Raw genomic sequence first — 7,499 nt, forward strand, 5'->3', positions numbered from 1 at the left:
ACTCTATCCTTTACCATTCAAATTTGAAGAAACAATACAGAATTTCATGGAGAGGTAAAAGCTTAGGAAATGAGCTTATACAATAGCCTTGAAAGCAATTTTATATGTGTTAAAGGAGTTTCTTAAAAAAAAAAAAGACAAACTTCTCAGCATTGAATATAGCATTCACTTATGAAGTTTTTGATTGCCTTCACAAGATCAGGAGAGGTCTTTTATTTTATTTTATTTTTTTACTCCTAGCTTGCTAAGAGATTTTATACATTTTCAATAAAGAACTAACATTTCATTTATATTGAATATTCTATATCAGGTTCTGTTTCTAATGTTTGACAGTCAGAGATTCCCATTACAATTTTTTACTTACTAATATACTTAAACAGTATAATCATAACATATTTTAACATAAAATGAATATTCCCTTTGTTCAGATCAAACTCACTTTTAGTCTTTTCAATGTCTAGATTTTCCCCTTAAGCCCTACATTTAAATGTTTTCCTAAATTCTCATCACTCTTAATACATTTTACATTTGTAAGAATGATCATTTTCACGTAAATTTTTAAATGAATTAGCACAGAATTATTAACAATATTAATTTTAAAATGTGTATGCCCTGTTAAAAAATAAAAGCAGCCAGTTTTTGGAAAACTTACTCTATCAACAATTTTAGGGAATTCCAAGAATTTAGCTCTGTTACCTGCCTGTATGGAAGCAGAATCACAGTACCACTTCCAACAAGAAGTTCTCATTGATTTGTTGCCATCTTACTGAGAATAATAATTTGCCAGCACAGAAACTTCAACTTTGTGTTCCTGGCTTTCTGCCTTCTTAAAATAAAGAAAACACGGTTGTCCCACCCCCCAGGACAAAAACAACAGCACCCTGGGAAGTCAAAGGCGAAACCTTTAGGGCAGATCAATCAGCCCCTTAGGCCAACCTATCACTGTTGACGTTCAACTCCCTTGTTGACGTCAGTGGAAATGTTTTCAAGATGCTTCATTGGTCGGGGAACAGTCTGGGAGCAGAGTAGGAAAGCAGATGATGAATTGACCATGCATTCCTGTGCAGTTTGATATGAAAGACATACACAGCTCTGTCCTGATAAAACTTTCCATGGCAGGGGACAGAGATGCCTCAGTGATCGATTCCCTGCCTCACAGTCACGAGGTTGGGAGTTCGATCCCTGGCACCACCCCATTTGTCCAATGTTGATTCCAGCGCCATGGCTGTTTATGATCCTTGGCACCACAACAAAGTATCATCTTGCGGCGAGCACTGCACCAAGAACAGACAACACTCGGTCTTCACAACAACCAACCAAAAGGTAAGGGGAATGCGGGGGCGTGGGGGAAAGAAAGGTAATGGGCAAAATAAAGCAAACTAACGAATATCTGTTTTAAAAATGTCTTGAGAAAGCTGGAACTATAGTGGAGTGGCTAGGGTGTTTGCCTTGTAAGCAGTTAAACTGGGTTCGATCCCTGTACCCCATATGGTGGTCCCCTGAGCTGATCCCTGAGTGCAGAGCAAGGAGTGAGCTCTCAGCAACCACTGGGTTTGGCCCCCAAATATTTTTTAAGTACTAGAGATTGGTGATATGACTATGGAAATAATCTTAGCATTGCTGAACTATATACTTAAGTGTGATCAATATGGTAAATGGTATATTATGTTTTACAAAGTGTTTTACAATGATGAAATGGTTTATTTTCTTCCTTTTAAATGGAGGGGGGGAGGCATGAATAAAGACAAACAAGATGGGTTTATCTCCAGGCAAGAATGGATTTAGGAGACAATGGAGTAAAAGCAAAATCTTACCCAAGGATAAATATTTACTTTAGGAAACATATACATAATGTTCAAAATCCCTAAAGATTATCAAATGGATAATTATTCATGATTATCCCTATGTCATCTCTCAGCATTATCATGCTAAGAGAATAGGCATTCCAAAGAACCAAAAATGGAGATGAGTATAAGGAAAAGAGAACAGAGAAGGCAACGAACAGGGAATATCCAAGAACTGACAAAATACTTGGACATTCCACATACAGAAAAAGAATGTCAGACATTATTTTTCTTACAAAGCCCACAGGAACTTTGGACAATGCTAGATCCCTTTCCACATTATTATGAATGTGCAGAATTCAAAGTATGCAGAAACAGTCAGCAAAGCTGGGTATTAAGGCTAACCGTGGAAAACTAGTAGATCCTTGGTAATTCCAAGGATCTACTAAAAGGAAGGGGAGATGAGGAAACCCTTGCTAGCATAGGAACCAGCTAAGTCAGTGTTCAAAACTGTGGGACAAGTAAGGAATGTCTAAGAAGAGGTCTGGATACACAATATTATTATTAAAATAATAAATAAATTTCATCTATGAAACGAGATGAAATCTCCCCCTTTTGCAACAGCATGGATGGACCTACGAAGCCAAAGAAATAAGTCAGAGAAAGACAAACTATGTATGAGTCCACTTAGATGTGATATTTCAAAAAAAAAAAAAAAAGATGAACTAAATAAAATGATAAATGTGGAACTAGAAAGCAAATTAGTGGTTATGAGAAGGAATTGGGGAAGGCAGTAAAAGGGGACAGCAAAGAGGCAAAGGAGCAAAGGAGACCCCAATTTACTTTCAATAATGTGACCCCCAAAACCCATCTGTTATAAGGTGATCCTTCAATAAAGCAAGAGCAGAGTTTGGTGACTCCATCCCAGAATCCCCTAGATGCCATCTTTGGTAGAAGCCAGTCCCCTAAACGAGAAAGCTGCAAAGCTCTTTGTTCCTCCTGCCTGAATATAAGGCTCAGAAACCTCCCATCCACCCAGTGTAAGAAGTTGAGGAGAGAGTGAAAACAGGGGGACAGATTGGGGTATCTATTCCTAGTACAGCCTGACTTTTCTAGGACTCTTTAAGGTAGGGATGATGTGAATATTCCTGTAGCACAGAGGGAGGCAAGAAGCAGATAACTTGAGGGGGAAAAAACTATTTAGTCAGACCAGGAAGTGGTGTTAGAATTATAATTTTGACTGTACTTAATGGCATACTCAAAAATTATCTAGTGGAAGATGAAGTGAAAGTACTCTAGATATTTGACAACTATCCAAGGATATGATTAAAAAATGCAGTAACATAAAATGAACAAACTGGAAGCATACATCTGGATCGTTCATACCAGCTAGCAACAAAATTATTATAAGGGGCCGGGCGGTGGCGCTAGAGGTAAGGTGCCTGCCTTGCCTGCGCTAGCCTGGACGGACCACGGTTCGATCCCCCGGTGTCCCATAGGGTCCCCCAAGCCAGGAGCAACTTCTGAGCGCATAGCCAGGAGTAACCCCTGAGCGTCAACGGGTGTGGCCCAAAAAACCAAAAAAAAAAAAAAAACAAAATTATTATAAGAAGTGCAAACCTAGTGAAAGAGAGGCAGGGGTTATTATAACATACCAAATGAGTGCATTTCCTATTTTTTTTAAATAAGGCTCACATCTGGTTGTACATGGGAGATATCAGGGCTATATCCAAATAGGAGAAAATAGTACCCAGTACCATTTGGTACTGAGAACATAACTCAGATCCTAGAAATTGCTGAGAAAATGCTTTAACACTTGAGCTAAATCCTTGTACCAATTTCTTTAAGCTGTTGGAAAAATAGAATCTGAGAGAGACCCAGAAAGAATTCTAAGCTGAGGGTCTCACAGTTTGGATCTTACTAACCCAAATGAAGAATTCAAAGTCAAAGGGTGCTGGTATTTAAATATATTATAAGGAGAGAGTGTATATTCAAAACTTACAGAAATGCGGACAAAAAAGATTGTAGTCAACATAAGACTTCATCTTGACCATTGCTGGAATTACCAGCTGGTATATGTAATAAAGCATAGATTTTGTATGCAACAAAGTACATAATAAATGTTTGTAGAATGAATAAATCAATGAGTAATAAAGAAAGATTTGATTTATAAAATCAGAGAAACTGAGCAAGGTAAATGACAGCGGTAAATGGAAAATTGAGAACAAATAGCAAGAAAAAAGTCAGAAATCAATTAATTTACTATTAAATTAACAATAGAGAAAAATATGAGTTTAAAGTTTGGAGTCAGAGTGTTTGAACAAAGGACTGAGATGATTATGAGTCTTTTGTCTTTACCTGTGCACAGAAAAGATATTTACATTAAATTCTTCTCATTAAAGGCATAAATGTTTGTTTTTGGGGGGTTCACACCTGGCAGTGCTCAGGGGTAACTCTTGGCTCTACACTCAGAAATCGCTCCTGGCAGGCTTGGGGGTCTATATGGGATGCCAGGATTCGAACCACCATCCTTCTGCAGGCAAGGCAAACACCCTACTTCCATGCTATTTCTCCGCCCCACCATAAAAGCTTCTTGAGCTTTGTAAGCCCCCACTGTTCAGAAAGGAACATAATAAATTGGTCATAATTTGAATTTACAGATTACCTAGCATTCCCTTGGGGAACAGTTATAATAAAATAGCATACTTAGTTTACCTAAAAGAATTTTAAGCAGGCTGGTTACTTTAGATTCCACTCCCCTTTCCTAAGCAGAAAATGACAACAAAAGGAAAGCTAGTTAGAAACAGAAATGCTGCACTAGAGCTTGCCTCACAATTCTAGAAGCAATTCATTTCCTTTCATCCTAAAAGAGCCCCTCTAAAAGGCAAATATATTGATCAAACAAGACTCAATGTTCCCAACTCACAATGTTTCCATCTCTGCCCCCTGGGTGCTAAATTAAGCAAGATGATCTATATACTTCCTACTATATTATATGGCTATTTCCTAAAAAGGATGTTTGCTCTTTACACTAGATGATATCCTCATATTCTCTGAAACCATCAATGAAGAGGGCAGCTCTGTCCTAGCAGAGGAAATATACTGCCATAGATCACAAATAAATCTGACCATTCTTGTTGCAATAAATCTGAAACTGATGCACAGTTAATGGAGTCTGCTTCTCTTCACAGTTAGCCAACCTGGTAATCTCATTTCTTGCTTCCAAGAAGCATGAGCCGGGCCGGAGAGATAGCATGGAGGTAAGGCGTTTGCCTTTCATGCAGGAGGTCATCGGTTCGAATCCCGGCGCCCCATATGGTCCCCCGTGCCTGCCAGGAGCAATTTCTGAGCCTGGAGCCAGGAATGACCCCTGAGCACTGCCGGGTGTGACCCAAAAACCACAAAAAAAAAAAAAAAAAAAAAAAAAAAAAAGCATGAGCATTTGAGATTTTTTTTCCTGAAGGTTTATAAATACACACAAACCTGTTTGGTGAACACAGGACATATAAGAGCTCTTTGTTCTCCTTGAAACATTGTGCATATAAGGAAAGAACTATCTAGAGCTCTTACCAAAATGGGACTTTATGTGATAAATAAGGAGAGCAACTAGTCTTTTAAGGTCAGATCAATCTATCAGGCAACAATAAGGATTTGCTTGAGGTATGGTAAGGAGATGGGGGCACAGAGAAAACAATGGCATATTGCTGTGTCATCAGTTTTAAATTTGGAGTTGTAACTTTGTGGTTACTGGGCCGAATTAATTCTGTTTTATTCTGTTATTTAATATCTGTGAGTATCTTCTCTTCATCTTCTCCCAATGAATTTGGTGCAGCATTTTATAAACTTGACCAATTAACCATACCTTGACCAAATAATCATATTATCATGACTCTTTTGTCATTTTGAGTTTTAGTCCCAAGGAAGTCATTCAGGGAAGAAGATGTACAATTCATCCAAGGAGATGGAAACCCAACTACAACCACTGTTGCCTTTAAAGGCATAGCAGTAGAATTTCTTTTGTTTTTCTTTTTTTTCTTTTTTCTTTTTTTGTGAAGTGGACGTCACACCCAGCAGCACTCACAAATTACTCCTGGCTCTATATTCAGAAATCGCTCCTGGCAGGCTCAGGGGACCATATGGGATGCCTGGATTCGAACCACCGACCTTCTGCATGCAAGGCAAATGCTTTACCTCCATGCTATCTCTCCGGCCCCATAGCAGTAGGTTTAGTAAGAATTATTTCTTACTTTTGAGGAAAATAATCACCTTTTTTTCACAAGATTTTAAAAATAGATGAAAACTTATTGTAGAATTATCAATCATTTAGAACACATTGTACTAAACATATTTTTACTAGGTCCCAATCGCAGCAGTAGGACCTTGTTAAAAAAACCCACTAGGCTTTAGGGGACATGAATATCCACAGGAAACAGAAAATAAAGTACAACAAGGGGGTTTTCTCTCACAGAAAATAAAATCTAAAATAGTCTTCATAAGAAAGTTTATGTTGGGGCCGGGAAGGTGGCGCTAGAGGTAAAGTGTCTGCCTTGCAAGCGCTAGCGTAGGACAGACCGAGGTTCTATCCCCCGGTGTCCCATATGGTCCCCCAAGCCAGGGGCGATTTCTGAGCGCATAGCCAGGAGTAACCCCTGAGCGTCAAACAGGTGTGGCCCAAAAACCAAAAAAAAAAAAAAAAAAGTTTATGTTATTTCCAATTTATGTCTCTTAAAAAATTGTGTAACCACTGACAAATTCATAAGATTTTTTTTCAACTAACATTTTTTAAAGAATATATTTAATCACCATGATTACAAGCATGTTTGTAGTTGGGTTTCAGTCATTAAAAAGAACACCCCCTTCACCAGTACAATATTCCCACCACCAAAGCTCTTCAAGAGCCAGGGTGATAGTATAGTGGGTAGGGCACTTACCTGGCATGTGACTGAATTGGGTTTGATCTCTAGCATCCCATAAGATCCCAAGGCCAGAGGGATAGCACAGTGTTAGAGGGTTTGCCTTGCACATGGCTGACCCAGGACAGAAGTGGGTTCAATCCCATATGGTCCCCCAAGCCAGGATCAATTTCTGGGAACAGAGCCAGGAGTAATCCCCAAGTGCCACTGGGTGTAGCCCAAAAAGCCAAAAACAAAAACAAAAACAAAAACATATAATCCTGAGCACTACCAGGAGTGAGTTTTGAGCATCACCAAAAGTAGTCGAAAACCCAAACAAATAAATAAAATGTTTCCCTTGATCTTCTGCCTTGCAAGTTATGCTTCTATTATTTTGACAATAGGAATAGCAAAACCTTGCAATAGTGAAATGAATAATAAAAGCTGCCACATGTTGAACACTGGTGTTCAACATATGAACACCAACATATGAAGTATTTTATCGACATTGAGTCTTTTATTTATTAAGGATTTGAGGTCCACCCTCAATCTAGAATAGGAACACAGCTATGGTCAGGATAAGCCTATGACCAGTACACAGTTGGGGTCAGCTCACACCTAGTATTGATCAATACACCAAGAGTGAGCACATGCCCCTGGTCAGTACACAACCTGGAATCCCTACACACTCAGGTCAGCACACACAAATGATCAGTTACACATGTGGTCAGTACACATCCATCAGCAGTATACACCCATGGTCTGTACATCATAGTAGACAGAAACAAAAGTCTACCCAGGGACTAGAGAGATAGCATGGAGG

Source organism: Suncus etruscus, chromosome 6 (genome assembly GCF_024139225.1).
Source record: "Suncus etruscus isolate mSunEtr1 chromosome 6, mSunEtr1.pri.cur, whole genome shotgun sequence".
In the NCBI taxonomy this organism is placed as follows: domain Eukaryota; kingdom Metazoa; phylum Chordata; class Mammalia; order Eulipotyphla; family Soricidae; genus Suncus; species Suncus etruscus.